The sequence below is a fragment of the Phalangium opilio genome, unplaced genomic scaffold (genome assembly GCF_054372755.1).
Source record: "Phalangium opilio isolate 3A_F unplaced genomic scaffold, DU_Popi_V2 ptg000092l_1, whole genome shotgun sequence".
Taxonomy (NCBI): domain Eukaryota; kingdom Metazoa; phylum Arthropoda; class Arachnida; order Opiliones; family Phalangiidae; genus Phalangium; species Phalangium opilio.
Window position 1 is genome coordinate 327,555 of NW_028324197.1, and position 25,150 is coordinate 352,704.

The 25,150-nt window shown below is 39.4% G+C and overlaps 1 long non-coding RNA gene and 3 other non-coding genes across 5 annotated transcripts; 3 read left to right on the plus strand and 1 right to left on the minus strand.

The window, feature by feature from the left end:
* Nucleotides 1-15,121: 15,121 nt before the first annotated feature.
* Nucleotides 15,122-16,825, minus strand: LOC149640887 (uncharacterized). 2 transcript variants are annotated; one of them, XR_016372091.1, is made up of 4 exons: nt 16,279-16,825; nt 15,935-16,191; nt 15,839-15,861; nt 15,122-15,516 (listed from the first exon to the last, which is right to left on the minus strand). It is a non-coding gene; the product is annotated as an uncharacterized LOC149640887 (long non-coding RNA). The 2 variants fall into 2 exon arrangements; XR_016372090.1 differs by lacking the exon at nt 15,122-15,516 and having other exon boundaries at nt 15,731-15,861; nt 16,279-16,821.
* Nucleotides 16,826-19,249: 2,424 nt separating this feature from the next.
* Nucleotides 19,250-19,322, plus strand: TRNAT-CGU (transfer RNA threonine (anticodon CGU)). Its single transcript has one exon. It is a non-coding gene; the product is annotated as a tRNA-Thr (tRNA).
* A 408-nt stretch (nt 19,323-19,730) lies between these two features.
* Nucleotides 19,731-19,803, plus strand: TRNAS-UGA (transfer RNA serine (anticodon UGA)). Its single transcript has one exon. It is a non-coding gene; the product is annotated as a tRNA-Ser (tRNA).
* A 166-nt stretch (nt 19,804-19,969) lies between these two features.
* TRNAK-CUU (transfer RNA lysine (anticodon CUU)) lies at nt 19,970-20,044 on the plus strand. Its single transcript has one exon. It is a non-coding gene; the product is annotated as a tRNA-Lys (tRNA).
* Nucleotides 20,045-25,150: the final 5,106 nt, after the last annotated feature.

The following is a 25,150-nucleotide window of genomic DNA, read 5'->3' on the forward strand; positions in this document are numbered from 1 at the left end:
CACGCTTCCACTGCGCCACTCTGCTTACATCAGCAGTGTATGAACAAACTAACTGATATAAAAATAGCAAGTTCTATTTTGCATTAATTTAGTAGAACGTGGTTTCGATCCACGGACTTTCTGGTTTTTAAGTCCAGCACGTTTCCATTGCGCTACTCTGCTTACACCAGCAGTGTATGAACAAACTAACTGATATCAAAATAGCAAGTTCTATTTTGCATTAATTTAGCAGAGCATGGTTTCGATCCACGGACCTCTGGGTTATAAGTCCAGCACGTTTCCATTGCTCCACTATTCTTACATCAGCAGTGTATGAACAAACTAACTGATATCAAAATAGCAAGTTCTATGTTCCATTAATTTAGCAGAGCGTGGTTTCGATCCGCAGACCTGTAGGATCTAGGCCCAGCTCGTCTCCACTGTGCCACTCTGCTTACATCAGCTGTGTATGAACAAACTAACTGATATCAAAATAGCAAGTTCAATTTTGCATTAATTTAGCAGATCATGGTTTCGATCCACGGACCTCTGAGTTATGGGCCCAGCACGCTTTCACTGCGCCACTCTGCTTACATCAGCAGTGTATGAACAAACTAACTGATATAAAAATAGCAAGTTCTATTTTGCATTAATTAAGTAGAGCGTGGTTTTGATCCACGGACTAGTGGGATCTAGGCCCTCCACGTTTTCACTGCACCACTATGCTTACATCAGCAGTGTATGAACAAACTAACTGATATAAAAATAGCAAGTCCTATTTTGCATTAATTACGCAGGGCGTGGTTTCGACCCACGGACCCCTGGGTTATTGGCCCAGAACGCTTCCACTGCGCCACTCTGCTTACATCAGCAGTGTATGAACAAACTAACTGATATCAAAATAGCAAGTTCAATTTTGCATTAATTTAGCAGATCATGGTTTCGATCCACGGACCTCTGGGTTATGGGCCCAGCACGCTTCCACTGCGCCACTCTGCTTACATCAGCAGTGTATGAACAAACTAACTGATATAAAAATAGCAAGTTCTATTTTGCATTAATTTAGTAGAGCGTGGTTTTGATCCACGGACTAGTGGGATCTAGGCCCACCATGTTTTCACTGCGCCCCTCTGCTTACATCAGCAGTGTATGAACAAACTAACTGATATAAAAATAGCAAGTCCTATTTTGCATTAATTACGCAGGGCGTGGTTCCGACCCACGGATCCCTGGGTTATTGGCCCAGAACGCTTCCACTGCGCCACTATGCTTACATCAGCAGTGTAAGAACAAACTAACTGATATCAAAATAGAAAGTTCAATTTTTCATTAATTTAGCAGATCATGGTTTCGATCCACGGACCTCTGGGTTATGGGCCCAGCACGCTTCCACTGCGCCACTCTGCTTACATCAGCAGTGTATGAACAAACTAACTGATATAAAAATAGCAAGTTCTATTTTGCATTAATTTAGTAGAGCGTGGTTTCGATCCACGGACCTCTGGTTTTTAAGTCCAGCACGTTTCCATTGCGCCACTCTGCTTACATCAGCAGTGTATGAACAAACTAACTGATATCAAAATAGCAAGTTCTATTTTGCATTAATTTAGTAGAGCGTGGTTTTGATCCACGGACTAGTGGGATCTAGGCCCTGCCCGTTTTCACTGCGCCACTATCCTTACATCAGCAGTGTATGAACAAACTAACTGATATAAAAATAGCAAGTCCTATTTTGCATTAATTATGCAGGGCGTGATTTCGACCCACGGACTCCTGGGTTATTGGCCCAGAACGCTTCCACTGCGCCACTCTGCTTACATCAGCAGTGTATGAACAAACTAACTGATATAAAAATAGCAAGTTCAATTTTGCATTAATTTAGCAGATCATGGTTTCGATCCACGGACCTCTGGGTTATGGGCCCAGCACGCTTCCACTGCGCCACTCTGCTTACATCAGCAGTGTATGAACAAACTAACTGATATAAAAATAGCAAGTTCGATTTTGCATTAATTTAGTAGAGCGTGGTTTTGATCCACGGACTAGTGGGATCTAGGCCCACCATGTTTTCACTGCGCCACTCTGCTTACATCAGCAGTGTATGAACAAACTCACTGATATAAAAATAACAAGTCCTATTTTGCATTAATTACACAGGGCGTGGTTCCGACCCACGGACCCCTGGGTTATTGGCCCAGAACGCTTCCACTGCGCCACTATGCTTACATCAGCAGTGTATGAACAAACTAACTGATATCCAAATAGAAAGTTCAATTTTTCATTAATTTAGCAGATCATGGTTTCGATCCACGGACCTCTGGGTTATGGGCCCAGCACGCTTCCACTGCGCCACTCTGCTTACATCATCAGTGTATGAACAAACTAACTGATATAAAAATAGCAAGTTCTATTTTGCATTAATTTAGTAGAGCGTGGTTTTGATCCACGGACTAGTGGGATCTAGGCCCACCATGTTTTCACTGCGCCCCTCTGCTTACATCAGCAGTGTATGAACAAACTAACTGATATAAAAATAGCAAGTCCTATTTTGCATTAATTACGCAGGGCGTGGTTCCGACCCACGGATCCCTGGGTTATTGGCCCAGAACGCTTCCACTGCGCCACTATGCTTACATCAGCAGTGTAAGAACAAACTAACTGATATCAAAATAGAAAGTTCAATTTTTCATTAATTTAGCAGATCATGGTTTCGATCCACGGACCTCTGGGTTATGGGCCCAGCACGCTTCCACTGCGCCACTCTGCTTACATCAGCAGTGTATGAACAAACTAACTGATATAAAAATAGCAAGTTCTATTTTGCATTAATTTAGTAGAGCGTGGTTTCGATCCACGGACCTCTGGTTTTTAAGTCCAGCACGTTTCCATTGCGCCACTCTGCTTACATCAGCAGTGTATGAACAAACTAACTGATATCAAAATAGCAAGTTCTATTTTGCATTAATTTAGTAGAGCGTGGTTTTGATCCACGGACTAGTGGGATCTAGGCCCTGCCCGTTTTTACTGCGCCACTATCCTTACATCAGCAGTGTATGAACAAACTAACTGATATAAAAATAGCAAGTCCTATTTTGCATTAATTATGCAGGGCGTGATTTCGACCCACGGACTCCTGGGTTATTGGCCCAGAACGCTTCCACTGCGCCACTCTGCTTACATCAGCAGTGTATGAACAAACTAACTGATATAAAAATAGCAAGTTCAATTTTGCATTAATTTAGCAGATCATGGTTTCGATCCACGGACCTCTGGGTTATGGGCCCAGCACGCTTCCACTGCGCCACTCTGCTTACATCAGCAGTCTATGAACAAACTAACTGATATAAAAATAGCAAGTTCGATTTTGCATTAATTTAGTAGAGCGTGGTTTTGATCCACGGACTAGTGGGATCTAGGCCCACCATGTTTTCACTGCGCCACTCTGCTTACATCAGCAGTGTATGAACAAACTCACTGATATAAAAATAACAAGTCCTATTTTGCATTAATTACGCAGGGCGTGGTTTCGACCCACGGACCCCTGGGTTATTGGCCTTGAACGCTTCCACTGCGCCACTCTGCTTACATCAGCAGTGTATGAACAAACTAACTGATATCAAAATAGCAAGTTCAATTTTGCATTAACTTAGCAGAGCGTGGTTTTGATCCACGGACTAGTGGGATCTAGGCCCACCATGTTTTCACTGCGCCACTCTGCTTACATCAGCAGTGTATGAACAAACTAACTGATATAAAAATAGCAAGTCCTTTTTTGCATTAATTACGCAGGGCGTGGTTCCGACCCACGGACCCCTGGGTTATTGGCCCAGAACGCTTCCACTGCGCCACTATGCTTACATCAGCAGTGTATGAACAAACTAACTGATATCAAAATAGCAAGTTCAATTTTGCATTAGTTAAGCAGATCATGGTTTCGATCCACGGACCTCTGGGTTATGGGCCCAGCACGCTTCCACTGCGCCACTCTGCTTACATCAGCAGTGTATGAACAAACTAACTGATATAAAAATAGCAAGTTCTATTTTGCATTAATTTAGTAGAACGTGGTTTCGATCCACGGACTTTCTGGTTTTTAAGTCCAGCACGTTTCCATTGCGCCACTCTGCTTACACCAGCAGTGTATGAACAAACTAACTGATATCAAAATAGCAAGTTCTATTTTGCATTAATTTAGCAGAGCATGGTTTCGATCCACGGACCTCTGGGTTATAAGTCCAGCACGTTTCCATTGCTCCACTATTCTTACATCAGCAGTGTATGAACAAACTAACTGATATCAAAATAGCAAGTTCTATGTTCCATTAATTTAGCAGAGCGTGGTTTCGATCCGCAGACCTGTAGGATCTAGGCCCAGCTCGTCTCCACTGTGCCACTCTGCTTACATCAGCAGTGTATGAACAAACTAACTGATATCAAAATAGCCAGTTCAATTTTGCATTAGTTAAGCAGATCATGGTTTCGATCCATGGACCTCTGGGTTATGGGCCCAGCACGCTTCCACTGCGCCACTCTGCTTACATCAGCAGTGTATAAACAAACTAACTGATATAAAAATAGCAAGTTCTATTTTGCATTAATTTAGTAGAACGTGGTTTCGATCCACGGACTTTCTGGTTTTTAAGTCCAGCACGTTTCCATTGCGCTACTCTGCTTACACCAGCAGTGTATGAACAAACTAACTGATATCAAAATAGCAAGTTCTATTTTGCATTAATTTAGCAGAGCATGGTTTCGATCCACGGACCTCTGGGTTATAAGTCCAGCACGTTTCCATTGCTCCACTTTTCTTACATCAGCAGTGTATGAACAAACTAACTGATATCAAAATAGCAAGTTCTATGTTCCATTAATTTAGCAGAGCGTGGTTTCGATCCGCAGACCTGTAGGATCTAGGCCCAGCTCGTCTCCACTGTGCCACTCTGCTTACATCAGCTGTGTATGAACAAACTAACTGATATCAAAATAGCAAGTTCAATTTTGCATTAATTTAGCAGATCATGGTTTCGATCCACGGACCTCTGAGTTATGGGCCCAGCACGCTTTCACTGCGCCACTCTGCTTACATCAGCAGTGTATGAACAAACTAACTGATATAAAAATAGCAAGTTCTATTTTGCATTAATTAAGTAGAGCGTGGTTTTGATCCACGGACTAGTGGGATCTAGGCCCTCCACGTTTTCACTGCACCACTATGCTTATATCAGCAGTGTATGAACAAACTAACTGATATAAAAATAGCAAGTCCTATTTTGCATTAATTACGCAGGGCGTGGTTTCGACCCACGGACCCCTGGGTTATTGGCCCAGAACGCTTCCACTGCGCCACTCTGCTTACATCAGCAGTGTATGAACAAACTAACTGATATCAAAATAGCAAGTTCAATTTTGCATTAATTTAGCAGATCATGGTTTCGATCCACGGACCTCTGGGTTATGGGCCCAGCACGCTTCCACTGCGCCACTCTGCTTACATCAGCAGTGTATGAACAAACTAACTGATATAAAAATAGCAAGTTCTATTTTGCATTAATTTAGTAGAGCGTGGTTTTGATCCACGGACTAGTGGGATCTAGGCCCACCATGTTTTCACTGCGCCCCTCTGCTTACATCAGCAGTGTATGAACAAACTAACTGATATAAAAATAGCAAGTCCTATTTTGCATTAATTACGCAGGGCGTGGTTCCGACCCACGGATCCCTGGGTTATTGGCCCAGAACGCTTCCACTGCGCCACTATGCTTACATCAGCAGTGTAAGAACAAACTAACTGATATCAAAATAGAAAGTTCAATTTTTCATTAATTTAGCAGATCATGGTTTCGATCCACGGACCTCTGGGTTATGGGCCCAGCACGCTTCCACTGCGCCACTCTGCTTACATCAGCAGTGTATGAACAAACTAACTGATATAAAAATAGCAAGTTCTATTTTGCATTAATTTAGTAGAGCGTGGTTTCGATCCACGGACCTCTGGTTTTTAAGTCCAGCACGTTTCCATTGCGCCACTCTGCTTACATAAGCAGTGTATGAACAAACTAACTGATATCAAAATAGCAAGTTCTATTTTGCATTAATTTAGTAGAGCGTGGTTTTGATCCACGGACTAGTGGGATCTAGGCCCTGCCCGTTTTCACTGCGCCACTCTGCTTACATCAGCAGTCTATGAACAAACTAACTGATATAAAAATAGCAAGTTCGATTTTGCATTAATTTAGTAGAGCGTGGTTTTGATCCACGGACTAGTGGGATCTAGGCCCACCATGTTTTCACTGCGCCACTCTGCTTACATCAGCAGTGTATGAACAAACTCACTGATATAAAAATAACAAGTCCTATTTTGCATTAATTACGCAGGGCGTGGTTTCGACCCACGGACCCCTGGGTTATTGGCCTTGAACGCTTCCACTGCGCCACTCTGCTTACATCAGCAGTGTATGAACAAACTAACTGATATCAAAATAGCAAGTTCAATTTTGCATTAACTTAGCAGAGCGTGGTTTTGATCCACGGACTAGTGGGATCTAGGCCCACCATGTTTTCACTGCGCCACTCTGCTTACATCAGCAGTGTATGAACAAACTAACTGATATAAAAATAGCAAGTCCTTTTTTGCATTAATTACGCAGGGCGTGGTTCCGACCCACGGACCCCTGGGTTATTGGCCCAGAACGCTTCCACTGCGCCACTATGCTTACATCAGCAGTGTATGAACAAACTAACTGATATCAAAATAGCAAGTTCAATTTTGCATTAGTTAAGCAGATCATGGTTTCGATCCACGGACCTCTGGGTTATGGGCCCAGCACGCTTCCACTGCGCCACTCTGCTTACATCAGCAGTGTATGAACAAACTAACTGATATAAAAATAGCAAGTTCTATTTTGCATTAATTTAGTAGAACGTGGTTTCGATCCACGGACTTTCTGGTTTTTAAGTCCAGCACGTTTCCATTGCGCCACTCTGCTTACACCAGCAGTGTATGAACAAACTAACTGATATCAAAATAGCAAGTTCTATTTTGCATTAATTTAGCAGAGCATGGTTTCGATCCACGGACCTCTGGGTTATAAGTCCAGCACGTTTCCATTGCTCCACTATTCTTACATCAGCAGTGTATGAACAAACTAACTGATATCAAAATAGCAAGTTCTATGTTCCATTAATTTAGCAGAGCGTGGTTTCGATCCGCAGACCTGTAGGATCTAGGCCCAGCTCGTCTCCACTGTGCCACTCTGCTTACATCAGCAGTGTATGAACAAACTAACTGATATCAAAATAGCCAGTTCAATTTTGCATTAGTTAAGCAGATCATGGTTTCGATCCATGGACCTCTGGGTTATGGGCCCAGCACGCTTCCACTGCGCCACTCTGCTTACATCAGCAGTGTATAAACAAACTAACTGATATAAAAATAGCAAGTTCTATTTTGCATTAATTTAGTAGAACGTGGTTTCGATCCACGGACTTTCTGGTTTTTAAGTCCAGCACGTTTCCATTGCGCTACTCTGCTTACACCAGCAGTGTATGAACAAACTAACTGATATCAAAATAGCAAGTTCTATTTTGCATTAATTTAGCAGAGCATGGTTTCGATCCACGGACCTCTGGGTTATAAGTCCAGCACGTTTCCATTGCTCCACTATTCTTACATCAGCAGTGTATGAACAAACTAACTGATATCAAAATAGCAAGTTCTATGTTCCATTAATTTAGCAGAGCGTGGTTTCGATCCGCAGACCTGTAGGATCTAGGCCCAGCTCGTCTCCACTGTGCCACTCTGCTTACATCAGCTGTGTATGAACAAACTAACTGATATCAAAATAGCAAGTTCAATTTTGCATTAATTTAGCAGATCATGGTTTCGATCCACGGACCTCTGAGTTATGGGCCCAGCACGCTTTCACTGCGCCACTCTGCTTACATCAGCAGTGTATGAACAAACTAACTGATATAAAAATAGCAAGTTCTATTTTGCATTAATTAAGTAGAGCGTGGTTTTGATCCACGGACTAGTGGGATCTAGGCCCTCCACGTTTTCACTGCACCACTATGCTTATATCAGCAGTGTATGAACAAACTAACTGATATAAAAATAGCAAGTCCTATTTTGCATTAATTACGCAGGGCGTGGTTTCGACCCACGGACCTCTGGGTTATTGGCCCAGAACGCTTCCACTGCGCCACTCTGCTTACATCAGCAGTGTATGAACAAACTAACTGATATCAAAATAGCAAGTTCAATTTTGCATTAATTTAGCAGATCATGGTTTCGATCCACGGACCTCTGGGTTATGGGCCCAGCACGCTTCCACTGCGCCACTCTGCTTACATCAGCAGTGTATGAACAAACTAACTGATATAAAAATAGCAAGTTCTATTTTGCATTAATTTAGTAGAGCGTGGTTTTGATCCACGGACTAGTGGGATCTAGGCCCACCATGTTTTCACTGCGCCCCTCTGCTTACATCAGCAGTGTATGAACAAACTAACTGATATAAAAATAGCAAGTCCTATTTTGCATTAATTACGCAGGGCGTGGTTCCGACCCACGGATCCCTGGGTTATTGGCCCAGAACGCTTCCACTGCGCCACTATGCTTACATCAGCAGTGTAAGAACAAACTAACTGATATCAAAATAGAAAGTTCAATTTTTCATTAATTTAGCAGATCATGGTTTCGATCCACGGACCTCTGGGTTATGGGCCCAGCACGCTTCCACTGCGCCACTCTGCTTACATCAGCAGTGTATGAACAAACTAACTGATATAAAAATAGCAAGTTCTATTTTGCATTAATTTAGTAGAGCGTGGTTTCGATCCACGGACCTCTGGTTTTTAAGTCCAGCACGTTTCCATTGCGCCACTCTGCTTACATAAGCAGTGTATGAACAAACTAACTGATATCAAAATAGCAAGTTCTATTTTGCATTAATTTAGTAGAGCGTGGTTTTGATCCACGGACTAGTGGGATCTAGGCCCTGCCCGTTTTCACTGCGCCACTATCCTTACATCAGCAGTGTATGAACAAACTAACTGATATAAAAATAGCAAGTCCTATTTTGCATTAATTATGCAGGGCGTGATTTCGACCCACGGACTCCTGGGTTATTGGCCCAGAACGCTTCCACTGCGCCACTCTGCTTACATCAGCAGTGTATGAACAAACTAACTGATATAAAAATAGCAAGTTCAATTTTGCATTAATTTAGCAGATCATGGTTTCGATCCACGGACCTCTGGGTTATGGGCCCAGCACGCTTCCACTGCGCCACTCTGCTTACATCAGCAGTGTATGAACAAACTAACTGATATAAAAATAGCAAGTTCGATTTTGCATTAATTTAGTAGAGCGTGGTTTTGATCCACGGACTAGTGGGATCTAGGCCCACCATGTTTTCACTGCGCCACTCTGCTTACATCAGCAGTGTATGAACAAACTCACTGATATAAAAATAACAAGTCCTATTTTGCATTAATTACGCAGGGCGTGGTTCCGACCCACGGACCCCTGGGTTATTGGCCCAGAACGCTTCCACTGCGCCACTATGCTTACATCAGCAGTGTATGAACAAACTAACTGATATCCAAATAGAAAGTTCAATTTTTCATTAATTTAGCAGATCATGGTTTCGATCCACGGACCTCTGGGTTATGGGCCCAGCACGCTTCCACTGCGCCACTCTGCTTACATCAGCAGTGTATGAACAAACTAACTGATATAAAAATAGCAAGTTCTATTTTGCATTAATTTAGTAGAGCGTGGTTTCGATCCACGGACCTCTGGTTTTTAAGTCCAGCACGTTTCCATTGCGCCACTCTGCTTACATCAGCAGTGTATGAACAAACTAACTGATATCAAAATAGCAAGTTCTATTTTGCATTAATTTAGTAGAGCGTGGTTTTGATCCACGGACTAGTGGGATCTAGGCCCTGCACGTTTTCACTGCGCCACTATCCTTACATCAGCAGTGTATGAACAAACTAACTGATATAAAAATAGCAAGTCCTATTTTGCATTAATTATGCAGGGCGTGGTTTCGACCCACGGACCCCTGGGTTATTGGCCCAGAACGCTTCCACTGCGCCACTCTGCTTACATCAGCAGTGTATGAACAAACTAACTGATATCAAAATAGCAAGTTCAATTTTGCATTAATTTAGCAGATCATGGTTTCGATCCACGGACCTCTGGGTTATGGGCCCAGCACGCTTCCACTGCGCCACTCTGCTTACATCGGCAGTGTATGAACAAACTAACTGATATAAAAATAGCAAGTCCTATTTTGCATTAATTACGCTGGGCGTGGTTCCGACCCACGGACCCCTGGGTTATTGGCCCAGAACGCTTCCACTGCGCCACTATGCTTACATCAGCAGTGTATGAACAAACTAACTGATATCCAAATAGAAAGTTCAATTTTTCATTAATTTAGCAGATCATGGTTTCGATCCACGGACCTCTGGGTTATGGGCCCAGCACGCTTCCACTGCGCCACTCTGCTTACATCAGCAGTGTATGAACAAACTAACTGATATAAAAATAGCAAGTTCTATTTTGCATTAATTTAGTAGAGCGTGGTTTCGATCCACGGACCTCTGGTTTTTAAGTCCAGCACGTTTCCATTGCGCCACTCTGCTTACATCAGCAGTGTATGAACAAACTAACTGATATCAAAATAAAAAGTTCTATTTTGCATTAATTTAGTAGAGCGTGGTTTTGATCCACGGACTAGTGGGATCTAGGCCCTGCACGTTTTCACTGCGCCACTATCCTTACATCAGCAGTGTATGAACAAACTAACTGATATAAAAATAGCAAGTCCTATTTTGCATTAATTATGCAGGGCGTGGTTTCGACCCACGGACCCCTGGGTTATTGGCCCAGAACGCTTCCACTGCGCCACTCTGCTTACATCAGCAGTGTATGAACAAACTAACTGATATCAAAATAGCAAGTTCAATTTTGCATTAATTTAGCAGATCATGGTTTCGATCCACGGACCTCTGGGTTATGGGCCCAGCACGCTTCCACTGCGCCACTCTGCTTACATCAGCAGTGTATGAACAAACTAACTGATATAAAAATAGCAAGTCCTATTTTGCATTAATTACGCTGGGCGTGGTTCCGACCCACGGACCCCTGGGTTATTGGCCCAGAACGCTTCCACTGCGCCACTCTGCTTACATCAGCAGTGTATGAACAAACTAACTGATATCCAAATAGAAAGTTCAATTTTTCATTAATTTAGCAGATCATGGTTTCGATCCACGGACCTCTGGGTTATGGGCCCAGCACGCTTCCACTGCGCCACTCTGCTTACATCAGCAGTGTATGAACAAACTAACTGATATAAAAATAGCAAGTTCTATTTTGCATTAATTTAGTAGAGCGTGGTTTCGATCCACGGACCTCTGGTTTTTAAGTCCAGCACGTTTCCATTGCGCCACTCTGCTTACATCAGCAGTGTATGAACAAACTAACTGATATCAAAATAGTTCTATTTTGCATTAATTTAGTAGAGCGTGGTTTTGATCCACGGACTAGTGGGATCTAGGCCCTGCACGTTTTCACTGCGCCACTATCCTTACATCAGCAGTGTATGAACAAACTAACTGATATAAAAATAGCAAGTCCTATTTTGCATTAATTATGCAGGGCGTGGTTTCGACCCACGGACCCCTGGGTTATTGGCCCAGAACGCTTCCACTGCGCCACTCTGCTTACATCAGCAGTGTATGAACAAACTAACTGATATCAAAATAGCAAGTTCAATTTTGCATTAATTTAGCAGATCATGGTTTCGATCCACGGACCTCTGGGTTATGGGCCCAGCACGCTTTCACTGCGCCACTCTGCTTACATCAGCAGTGTATGAACAAACTAACTGATATAAAAATAGCAAGTTCGATTTTGCATTAATTTAGTAGAGCGTGGTTTTGATCCACGGACTAGTGGGATCTAGGCCCACCATGTTTTCACTGCGCCACTCTGCTTACATCAGCAGTGTATGAACAAACTAACTGATATAAAAATAGCAAGTCCTATTTTGCATTAATTACGCAGGGCGTGGTTTCGACCCACGGACCCCTGGTTTATTGGCTTAGAACGCTTCCACTGCGCCACTCTGCTTACATCAGCAGTGTATGAACAAACTAACTGATATCAAAATAGCAAGTTCAATTTTGCATTAATTTAGCAGATCATGGTCTCGATCCACGGACCTCTGGGTTATGGGCCCAGCACGTTTTCACTGCGCCACTCTGCTTACATCAGCAGTGTATGAACAAACTAACTGATATAAAAATAGCAAGTCCTATTTTACATAATAAAAAATGTCTTCGTGGACAAAGACTTGAAAAAGTAAATGATAAAAAAACAAAATGGAATGACCGAAGTAACAGATATTAAACTTTTTCTTTAAAGACATGATTATAAAACATCAATTATTTTAAAAAAAAATACTTATCTTCGTTTTTTTCACCAAAGTTACATTTGCATTGTTTTCGAAAGACAGATTATTCATTCTATATATCCTTTGTGGTATTAACAGTTTTCGAATGAAAAGGATTAGAATAAATATCCGAGTATGGATATGGGTTATTTTTAATGGTTTCTCTTTTCGAACTATAAGGCAAAACGTTGTTTAAAACGACTAAATTCAACCGAAGGAAGAAATTTTATCCGTCATCATGATTGACATTTTAAACGTCGCTTTAGGGTGCTTTGGTTTTACGCCTGCATTTATACGACCACGATTCAATTTGGGTCCCATTTTTTGGGTCGATGATTTAAAATGTTTTATAAATGAATCATTAAAATCTGGATAAAAGACATTATTAACAAAAAACCTTTGGTATATTATTGAGTGCGTGAGAGCTGTTTTAAAAGTTGTGATTGAATTAGTTTGGTATGACTTCAACTCGCTATGAGGAACACATTGTAGAGCAAACGTATAACATGAAACTCGTAAATGGACACCGACAAATGGTGGGCTGCGTATTTATTTCACTATTGGGCTTAGTTTCCAGTATTAAAACGTGTTGTAGTTCAAATTAAAAGCTGCAATCCTTTTAAATATCACTAACGAGGAACTGTTTCTATCATGGTCTACACTGGAAATCTAGCTGTAAATATAAACGATGTCGCATGTTTCTGTTATATAGTAAATCTTTGACACGAAAAGAATGGAAAATTTAATGATACAAAATTTTTGGGCAAATGTAATTTTGGTGAAAAAAACGAAGATAAGTATTTTTTTTCAAATAATTGATGTTTCATAATCATGTCTTTAAAGAAAAAGTTTAATATCTGTTACTTCGGTCATTCCATTTTGTTTTCTTATCATTTACTTTTTCAAGTCTTTGTCCACGAAGACATTTTTTATTAATATCTGTTCCTTCAGTCTTCATTTTAATTAAGATTGTTAAGAAACTGTGGCATTTTCAAAATCTCCACTAAGCACAAACATAAATATAGGGGAGCGTAAGCATAAGGGACCTAATATTGCTAGTTAGTTACTAATGCTTTCAGGTACCAGTTAATCAGTTATCACCAATGAGATTAATTTATCACTGAAAACATCAAATTTTCATAATAAAATTATTTTGGCCTTTCCTTATCCCCTGGCTTTGAGCATTAATATATTTAAAATAACTCTGAGGATTATCTAGAATCATTTCTACTGATATTTCAAATTCAGAAGAATCAGAGTCATCGTTTTGAGTCTTTCAGATGACTGGCTTGCACTTATGTTGCTGGTATTTGGTTTTCGTTGTAGCAAAGAGAATTGGTATATTCTCTTTGGTTGTAGCAGTGTAACCAGGGATAAGGGAATTGAGATGGATTGCAAATAATGATGGGCGACCTACGGCCAGACTTGTAAATAGTGATAATTCCATCGAGAGCCAGCAGGGCTCCCGACCCACCCAAAGCCCAATTTTCTTGGGTACCCGGGGCTCCCTAGTGGACAAGGGTAATTAAATATAAAAAACTCGAATATCATACTGAGGCATAGAACTATTTTGGTGTCGAGGAAAGCCGCGTATTTTTAACTTTTACTTTCACTTTTGAGTCTTGAACTCTTGTGAGTTCTCATCGCCCCGAATTTTTCAGGGTACCCGGGTGGTACCCGACCCCCTCTAAAATATTTTATCAGGGTGTCCTGTGAATTTTCTTGGGTGTCACAGGCTCCCTGGTACCCCCTATTTACAAGTCTGCCTACGGCACCGTATCTCTCCCAATGTACCTCGCGCACGCCCCTACCCTTCGGTAGGCGATTGCTAAGTGCTGCCGCTTAGCGCCATTTTATTTGTATGAGAGCTAGCTTCTAATTTTAAGATAGAGGGGGCGCCCTTTACAATTTCATCCAGTACGAGTGTACCTAACCGCTGAGGATGCTGGGAGGACTACGGTGCCGTAGGTGGGGGTACACAGGCAACGCTATAGGTATGGGGGTTTCCAATACAAGGTGTAACCAAAGAGAATATAGGGGAGGAGTGGAAAGAGGGGAAAATCTTGTTGCTCTTTTCTACAGCGCATCTTCAATGCGCAGTACCGAGGCATTTCCGTTTGAGACATTTAACGGTATCGTAGGTGGCGCGACTGAGCCGGAAACTCCCTCGTACCACTAGTATAATTTAGGGGTAACAATGTAATTTAGCCTTGTGGAGCGGGGGATCTTCAACTCCTCCCCTATATTCTCTTTGGTGTAACTGAGACAAAGTTTCTTCCTGCAAGCATAGCTCACTCGATCCGCGCTCATGGACGCAAGCTGCTCGCGCTATATAATAATATTTGACCACGTCGTCTGCTAAACTTAGGAATTGGACAATTAAACTTTTTGAGTTAATGTCTGGACTCTGGTTACCCTTGCATTTTCTTAGTGGTCCCGTGGTTTTATTTTTAAACTGGTAATTTGCCCTGTATCATTATTGTGTAAGAGACAGCCTGGCAGCCTCGTATTTGTTTACTCTGCCCATAGCCCACTAGATCACGCGTAACACTACGCAAGATGCAGAGCAGCGTCCGTGAGCATGGATCGAGTGGGCTATGCCCTGCCTGGCCAAGTCAGCTGACTTAGGTGAAATATTTATTACTTCTATGCGACTTAATTCTAGACTTTCTTGAACGAATCATCTTGTGAAAATTTTATAAGCCAGGCTTCTGGGGCTGGGTTTTTTCTGAGCCAAATTTGCTTTTTAAATTTAAAAAAAATTAATTTCAACCTTTTTTCCTCTCTTCAGAAATTACTAATGATTGTGTGTTACATATTTATCCAAAATTTATATTAATTAATTAACACACTGTACATCCCTTTAATTTGTAATTTCGCGCTTGGAAGAGGCTGAATTAAAAATATTGATTTGATGGCAGGAATTAGTGATAGTGTGATTGAATCTATCATTTATTTTGCCAGCAAAAAACGTATCTTCGTAGCGGTAACCCTTGTCTAGAAACCAGGGAATGAACCCTTCTGCGTAGTTTGAATTAATCTACTTTACACATCAAAAATGTATCTAATTTAAACAAAAACCTTTATTCTAAATTATAGCGGTTATAAATAGTAATTAAAAACGTAACTGTTACCTAATAAAAATGATTGCAAGAGCCGGGATAAAAAACTGGTTTATCAGTAGGGTTTAGTGATCGTGTGATTTAATCTATCAATTATTTTACCACTAATTTAAACAAACAAAATTATCTGCGCAGTGGTTACCGTTGACCGCATGCACCAGATATAATCTCTGTAGCGTTTATCGTTGGTAATCTGGCCATTGTTTATTGTTTTCTTAGGTAACGTCAGAATGAGCGCAAAATAATCAATAATTCAATTGTTACCTAGTACAAATGATTGGAAGAACCTGAATTAAAAATATTGGTTGATTTGGTGACAGGGTTTAGTGACAGTGTGATTGAATCTATCATTTATTTTACCAGTAAAAAACGTATCTTCGTAGCGGTAACCGTTGCCTGACGGCACCAGTCGAGAAACCAGGGAACGAACCCTTGTGCGTAGTTTGCATTGATCTACTTTAAACAACAAAAATTGATTTAATTTAAACAAATTACCTAATTAGCGGCTATCGTTGACCGATGGCACCAGGTGAAACACATTAAAACGAACGCAACACGGCCAATTGGTCTCTAGTGTACAATAGTACAATCAGCCTGTCTTGAACTTTTGACCGAGGCTTAGTGAAATCAGTGAATTTAAAAATTATCGGCTAAATCTTAACTTTAAATTCTTTTGTATTAAATTATTATGAAGTTTAACTTACGAGAATAAAATAAAATTGGGACTAATTAACCCCTTCTTTTAGATGAAAAGTGGAAAAAATCGCCTTAAGCTCGTCCATAAACAGAGCGGACGACGCATTTAGTAAACAAAAAACTTCGCTCTATTAGCGGTAAAACAGCGTAAGTCCAACAGTACGTTTCTCTGTGATTTTAGCTAGGATTATACCACGTAAGTCCAACAGAATAAAAGGTCGTAAGTTTAAGTATGTGCTTAAAAGTACAAAAAGTAATACTTAATATTAATTGTTTTCAATAAAACTTCGAAAGGCACCAGAAAAATGTTCAACCTTTCATTTAAAACCATTTTCAGACCTATCGAATAAATAGTCTTCAAAAAATGGTCGAGACCATTTGGCTATCACAGCAAACATTTCCCATGTTATTCCTATGGGAAAATTTCCCTTTTTTTGCCAAAATGTCTGAATTTTTTTATGGAAATGAAAACCACCCTTAGCAACTTTATTTTCTATAATAAAAACTAATGGAGGGATCTCTTTGAAATTTTAACCACATATTAAGGGTCCGAAGTTTAGTTCAGTGGAATTTTTTCAAAGCAGTAACCATGATAGGACAAAAGTTACATCGAATCAAAAAACCACCCTTATACATTAAACGAAGTATGAGGTCTTATCTAAGAGAGCAACCGCTCTCTCAGAATATGGATTTCTTTAACTGGGTATCATCCAGACAACTGTTGATATTATAGCTTCATCCAGACAACTGTTGGTATTATAGCTTCATCCAGAACGATGTTGATCATTGAAAATATGCAAAAATCGGTTTGAAAAGTCAGATGATGTCATAGATTCTCGGTTATTTAAAATGTAAACATATTCCTTTATGATAAGAATAGTAACATTCTCGATAACTAGCGCTGAAAAAGGTGGAAAATTTCTCATCGCCAAATGCTAAATCCAGTTGAGTACCACCATCAGTTGATTGCTTCAAGTTAAGACCTTTTAAAAGTTGAAACCCATTATCAGAGAAGATCGATTAGCTTCTTGGTTTCAAGAGATGATGTCTCAAGAAGGTTAATGTTGAAGTCAACAATGACGCTGGGAATATCTTCATCATAATATTCCGCCACGCATTTCCCAATACTATCTGGGTGCACGGCAGTGCACCCGCCAAGTTGTTGTGCACTACCAGCAATCCTTTACCCGAAACATTTCAGCCTCATTTTGACCCCCTCTTAACTCGGTACTGGGGAATATTTGCACCTCAAGGGCACAGTGTTAATCCTAGGAAGTCCTCCAACTTCCAGCTTTCTAACTCATTTGGTTTCTGTGATAATCCTATGTGAAAATGACACATTATGAGACTGACTGACTGACTTACTGACTGACTGACTGACTGACACATCATCAAAACCTCTAGGGCATTTCCGGTGGTGCTAGAATGATGAAATTTGGCATACTTGTACCACTAAGCATACAAGCAAAGGGAAAAGTCCCAAAAGCGGGAGTTTCCCCCTTTTAGCCCCTGAAATGGGGGTTTAAAATTAGAGTCATCATCTAAACCTCTAGGGCATTTCCGGTGGTGCTAGAATGATGAAATTTGGCATACTTGTACCACTAAGCATACAAGCAAAGGGAAAAGTCCCAAAAGCGGGAGTTTCCCCCTTTTAGCCCCTGAAATGGGGGTTTAAAATTAGAGTCATCATCTAAACCTCTAGGGCATTTCCGGTGGTGCTAAGATGATGAAATTTGGCATACTTGTACCACTAAGCATACAAGCAAAGGGAAAAGTCCCAAAAGCGGGAGTTTCTCCCTTTTAGCCCCTGAAATGGGGGTTTAGAGTTAGAGTCATCATCTAAACCTCTAGGGCACTTCCGGTGTTGCGGAGAATGATAAAATTTGGCATACAAGTAGGACTTAGCATACAAAGAAAGGAAAAAGTCCCAAAAGCGGGAATTTTCCCCTGTTAGCCCCTGAAATGGGGGTTTTTTAATTTATATCCCCTCGTAATAGGACATTATAATTTAATTTTTTCGTCTTTTAATATTAATATTTTTTACTAATATGATTCTTTCGTATTATTGCAAAATTTATGTTTTTTACATAATGTTTTAGTAATTAAATTTTTTACTCATATCCTTTTCATTTCGTCTGAAATGGTTCTAAGCGTGTTTTGATTCATTTAGTTTTTCTTAAATCTATTCTGTTGATTAAAAGTGTTACTTGCCACAATATTGTGTTCTTCGAATAGAAATACGGTTAACAATTATCACAGCCTGAGAAAAAAAAGAAAGTTGAATGCAAAATGTTGAAAAAGGCAAAGCCAAGTAAAACTCTTGGAAAGAAAAAATAAAAATCTAAAAGTATAAATGTTTATTTCACTTCATAATCCTACTTCTATAAATCTACAAGAACATGCACGTACAAAAAGGAGTGAAATCTCACCAAAAACATCTCTGTAAAAATATGCCAAGTTGTTTGGCCGTAAAAAGAAGTGAGATCTAAAATACGGCCAAGTTATTATCTCCAGGTGAACCAACATTTTATTCGACTTAAAACTTCTCAAGAATGTTTTTCTGACTTGGCCATTAGCATTCCAAACTTACATCCTTCTTCTTTGCACCCGTGAAGGTTAATAACGGAAGTTACAAGTTTAACCACAAAGGCTTATCAAGAATATTTAACCAATTTGATTTAATATTTTAATTTCGATCCATATCTGGAATTAAACGAATCTTTGAAATGCTAATGGCCAAGTCAGAAAAACATTCTTGAGAAGTTTTAAGTCGAATAAAATGTTGGTTCACCTGGAGATAATAACTTGGCCGTATTTTAGATCTCACTTCTTTTTACGGCCAAACAACTTGGCATATTTTTACAGAGATGTTTTTGGTGAGATATATTATGTCGCGAATGTTGCAAACTGGGGAAGAGTAAACTGCTAGTACAGAAAGGCGTTAATCATTTAACGAATAATTAATCTCGCTTCACAGTAGGCCCCGTGGCTTAGTGGTTAAAGCGCCTGTCTCGTAAACAGGAGATCATGAGTTCGATTCTCGCTGGAGCCTCGTTGTCATGTTACTTGAACTAGATTTCGTAGCTGTATAATTTTTAGAAACTCTAAAAATATAAGTTGCTTGAGATATGCATATATGCAAACAATAGGGTTGAAGTGCGATTGATTTAATTTAGTAAAATTAATGAAATATGCAGCATTCATCTCACTCATCAACAAGTGCCCCATGGCCTAGTGGTTAAAGCGCTTGTCTCTTAAACAGGAGATCATGAGTTCGATTCTCATTGGAGCGTCGTTTTATGTTACTTGAACTAGTTTTCGTAGCTATTCAATTTTGAGAAACTCTAAAAATAATAGTTGCTTGAGATATGCATATATGCAAACAATAGGGTTGAAGTGCAATTGATTTAATTTAGTAAAATTACTGAAATATGCAGCATTCATCTCACTTTTCAACAATGGCCCCGTGGCTTAGTGGTTAAGGCACCTGTCTTGAAAACAGGAGATCATGAGTTCGATTCTCGTCGGAGCCTCGCTGTAATGTTATTTTAACTAGTTTTCGTACCTTTTTAACTTGGAGAAACTCTAAAAATAATAGTTGCTTGAGATATGCATATATGCATACTATAGGGTCAAAGTGCAAATTAATATTTTAGATTAATTGCTGAAATACTCTGTATTCATATCGCTTAACATCAGGGCCCCGTGGCTTAGTGGTTAAAGCGCTTGTCTCTTAAACAGGAGATCATGAGTTCGATTCTCATTGGAGCGTCGTTTTATGTTACTTGAACTACTTTTCGTAGCTATTAAATTTTTAGAAACTCTAAAAATAATAGTTGCTTGAGATATGCATATATGCAAACAATAGGGTTGAAGTGCAATTGATTAAATTTAGTAAAATTACTGAAATATGCAACATTCATCTCACTTATCAACAACGGCCCCGTGGCATAGTGGTTTAAGCGCCTGTCTTGTAAACAGGAGATCATGAGTTCGATTCTCGTCGGAGGCTCGCTGTTATGTTACTTTAACTAGATTTCGTAGCTATTAAATTTTGAAAAAGTGTAAAAACAAGTATGAACAAGTTGAGAAAACCAAAATTTTACCTCTCCGAGTCAAGAGGTCTACTACTACAAAGTTATTTACCTAGATATGGAATTATTTCTCATTTTTGAAGTAAAAATTTACGAAATATTGAAGCAGTATTCCAAGCATAGCGAATATACAGTAAAGCAGACGACATTTTACATCCAATAAGGATAAATCTTGGACACATGGAAATCAGTTAATGGCAAAAAGAACACGAAATGAAGTCTACGCTTCAGCTGTTTACCCTATATTCTGATAGCTACATTCACAACTGGTTAGCAGTGTAAACACTATCGTCTCGTCTCACCTCAACAATATTCTTAGTTTGCCAACATGAGTGTTAACGTTAAATAATACCAAAGCTAAATTGTAGGTAGACGCACTGATAGTCAATGCGCACCATAAAGAGAATAAAAACTCTGTAGCTTAGCCTTACTCATCTAATTGCCACCATGATCTTTTCTTCTATTATTAAATCTTAACCTGATTATTTAAGAGTGTATTTAACTTTCGGCTCACTCTGAACCGTTGATGTCTCTTCATTTCAGACAAGAAAATTAAAACCCAAAGTTTACTTCACCTCAGGCCTCAATTATTTACTCTATATTTAACTAAGCTTATTGCAAGTAATACTAGATATACCCGCCGGAGTCTAGATCTTAGCTTTCTTCATGAAATTACTAAACCAAGGATTATTCTATATACAGATGTAGTATAGCTTAAGTAATATATAAACAGCCATTTCAAATAATAATATTAAAAAAAATCTTTGGAATATCAAAATGAAACAGAGCTTTAAAGCTACAAAAGCACTAAATGAATCATAATTACGAAACATATTTCATCATATTCACTTTATATTAAGGATAAAGGGAATATTATGGTTCTGTAGGATTTCTTTACACATCAAAACAAAACGAACTTCTAACGCAGCGCACTGCGGCACTAGTGAAATAACGGACGGACACACACAGACAATAACATAGACTGCTTTTTAACTCTTTCCGTATTAATTTTGAATTGAGAAACAAGATTATCTTAAATATTAAAATAAATATAATTAATATTTAATATTTTCTTCGTTAGTTATTCGCCTTATTGAAAGTTACATCGTTTTAAAAAAGAACAATTAAACTATCTTGAGAGACTTGACTAATATTGGCGTTTGAAATGAAGCATACGCCGGTTGCTTCGCCTTACTAAAATAGGTAGTATATAAGGGTTTCGAATCGCAGCTATGGATAAGAACAGCGCAATTGCGTGAACCTTTGGTGGAAGCCCCACCTTAGGGAGGCCGGACGTTTCTCGTAACCCTGGCCGATCGCCGCGTATGTCTTAACCTTAGGGATGATGATGGAGTAGAAGCCAGGTGTGCAGACTGGTGTCCATGTGGGATGGACAAAAACAATGACCAGAAGATGGTGGTGTGTAGAAACCAGTGTGTACAGACTGGTGTCCAAGTGGGATGGACAAAGACTCGAAGATGGTGGGGATTAGAAGCCAGTGTTTACAGACTGGTGTTCCATGTGGGATGGACAAAGACCAGAAGATGGTGGTGTGTAGAAGCCAGTGTGTACAGACTGGTGTCCAAGTGGGATGGACAAAGACCAGAAAATGGTGGTGTGTAGAAGCCAGTGGGTACAGACTGGTGTCCGTGTGGCATGGAAAAAGTGCCAAAATGATGGTGGACTATAGAAGTCAGTGGGTAAAGACTGGTGTCCATATGAGATGGACAAATGGCCAGAGGATGGTGGTGTTAGACACGTAATGGATAATAGCTATGGTAAGTGGAATACAATTTTCCAAATTTCCGGGAACTGTAAATGCGGTCCGGAATTTGGGAAAACGTTTGCTCCGATTCGAAAACTGCGAACGCGGTCCCCTGGGGTTTAAGTCAATAACAACAGACAGACAGACACACAGACAGACAGACAGAGACGTCGAAATTAGAACCTCTCCGTGACATACGTCACTCGGAGAGGTAAAAACCAAAATATTACCTCTCCGTGTCAAGAGGACTGCTACTACAAACTTATTTACCTAGATATTATTTAAACGTGTATTTAACTTTCGCCTTACTATGAACCGTTAATGTCTCTTCTTTACAGACACGATAATCAAAACCATAGTTTACTTCTATATATGGTTTGAAAATGGCATGTTAGGAAAAGTGGTTAAAATATGGTTAAGTAATGGTTTATGTTAAAAACTTTTTGGCCATTCCATGTATGGTTTGATAATGGAAAGTTGTATATATGGTTCGAATTTGGTTTAAAAATATTTAACCATTTTTTCTCTATTCCATATATGGTTTGGTAATGGAAAGTCAGGATATATGGTTAAAATATGGTATAAACATAGATAAACATTTTTCTATATTCCATATTAGGTTTGATAATGGAAAATTAGGGTATATGGTTAAAATTTGGTTCAAAAATAGTTAACAATTTTTACTGTATTCCATAACAAGCATAAAATTGAAACTTTGGCACATTAGTTTAAATTAAACTGTTGGCACAGCCATAGTTTTTACCGCTCCGAGTGACGATGACGTCACGGAGAGGTATTACACTAGACGTCTCTTTGTCTCTGTCTGTCTGTCACCGCGTTCGCAGTTGGCAAATCGGAGCTAACGTGTTCACAATTTCCGGACCGAGTTCGCAGTATACAGAAATTCAGAAAATTTTACTTCCTTGCTTTATCCATCTTATTTAACGCCAATCATTAACTATCCGTTACACCTTCATCTGCTGTCTAACCGCCATTGTTTCACCCAATGCCAACCGCTATTTAATGGCTTCTAACAACAACACTGTGCACTCGCCTTTCGTGTACACCACATACACAATAATCTGTTCTTATTGGCTTCTAACACCACCATCTACTGGGCTTTCGTCTATACCTAATAGACACCAATCTGCAACATTGGCTTCTACTTCATCACCGTCGTTAGGCTTTAAATGAACGCGGCCAGGGGCTAGGGTTAAGATAAACGTCTAGCCACCCAATGGCAGGGCTTCCACCAAAGGTTCACGCAATCGCGCATTTTCTTATCCCATGGTGTGAATCAATCGCCTTATATACCCTAAATTTACAAAAGTTCTGATATAGGTGTTCCCTAGAAGTATAACGTTAAAGATAGCTATGTTTAAAATTATTTTAGGAATAAGTTTCATAAACCGACTTAACTATAATTAACGTAAATTACTGACGATTAAAAAATTTAATATCAGTAACATTTATTTAATTATTTAAGATAAACCTCTTTCTTTGGAATGACACAAGTGAGAGTTTATATAGAGCGAGTAATGAAGATTACATCTGAATCGAAACACTACACGCATATCAAAGTTAATATAAAGCGAGTAGGATGAAAAGATCTCTTACAAAACGTTAACATTTTCTTTTTGCAGAAAATTTAATGGAAATATTTTAAATATTTTTCGGAATTACGATTCTTTTAGTAGCTGTGTAGCTATAAAGCTCTGTTTCATATCAATGTTCAAGAACATCTTTTGATATTAGCATTTCAAATTTGGTGTTTAATTTTTAATTCAGCTTTACTACATTTATATACAGTGTAAACCTAAATTGTAACTTCAATAGATAATGTGTATGTTAATGCTTCATTTTCCCAGTGTTAAGACGATCGGGTCTATGAAATAATATAACTTAGATAAAAACGAAAATTTACCTTGTTTCGTGTCCTCTCTTAGGAGGTCTTTGCGGTTCAGAGTGCGCCGAAACTTAAATCCACATTTAAGTTATAGATATTAGGTTCGCATTAGAATTGAGGATACATAGAACATTAAAATACGCTTTAACCTTTACAAATGCCCTTGGCAATAACTCGCCAAATTTGAACATTTTATTTCCGGTTTTTCTCATTGGCTAATGGGCCTGTGTTTAGAAAGTAAATTATTGTTTGAAAGAGTACGCCCTCGTCTCAACTCGGAGACGTTTATTTTGGTTTCCCAACTTTTAATGAAACCATTTACTAATTATCTTTCATTACCTCTCCGAGTGAATTTTGTCACGGAGAGGTCCTAATTTCGAGGTGTGTGTCTGTTGTTACACCCCAGGGGACCGCGTTCTCAGTTTGCAAATCCGAGGAAATGTGTTCTCAATTTCCGAACCACATATACAGGTTCCGGAAATTTGTAAAATTATATTCCTCTTACACTGGCTATTACTCCATTGTCTGTCTATCACTACTAACTACTTGTTTTTATCCTTCCCACATGGACATCAGTCTGTACTTACTGGCTTCTATCTCTATCATCATCGTTAAGGTTACGAGAAACGTCTAGCCTCCCAATGGTGGGGCTTCCACCAAAAGTCACGCAGTTGCGCTGCTCTTATCCATATCTGAGATTTGCAACATTTATATACTACCGATTTGAGTAGGGCAAAACAGCAGGCGTATCCTTCGTTTAAAACGTCAATATTAGTCAAGTCTCTCAAGAATGTCTAATTATTTTTTTAAAACGATGTAACGCTCAACGAGGTGAATAATTAACGAAGAAAATATATAATATTAATTCTATTTATTTTAGAATTTAAGATAATCTTATTTATCAACTCAAAATTAATACAGAAAGAGTTAAACAGCAGTATATGTGTTTGTCTGTGTGTGTCTGTTCGTTGCTATACTAATGTACCGCGTTAGCAGTTCGCTTGTGTAAAGAAATCTTACAAAACTTTAATATTTCTTTTTTTCGTAATATAAAGCGATTATATGGAAATATTTTCATAATTTCGATTCCTTTAGTAGTTAGGTAGTTTTAAGGC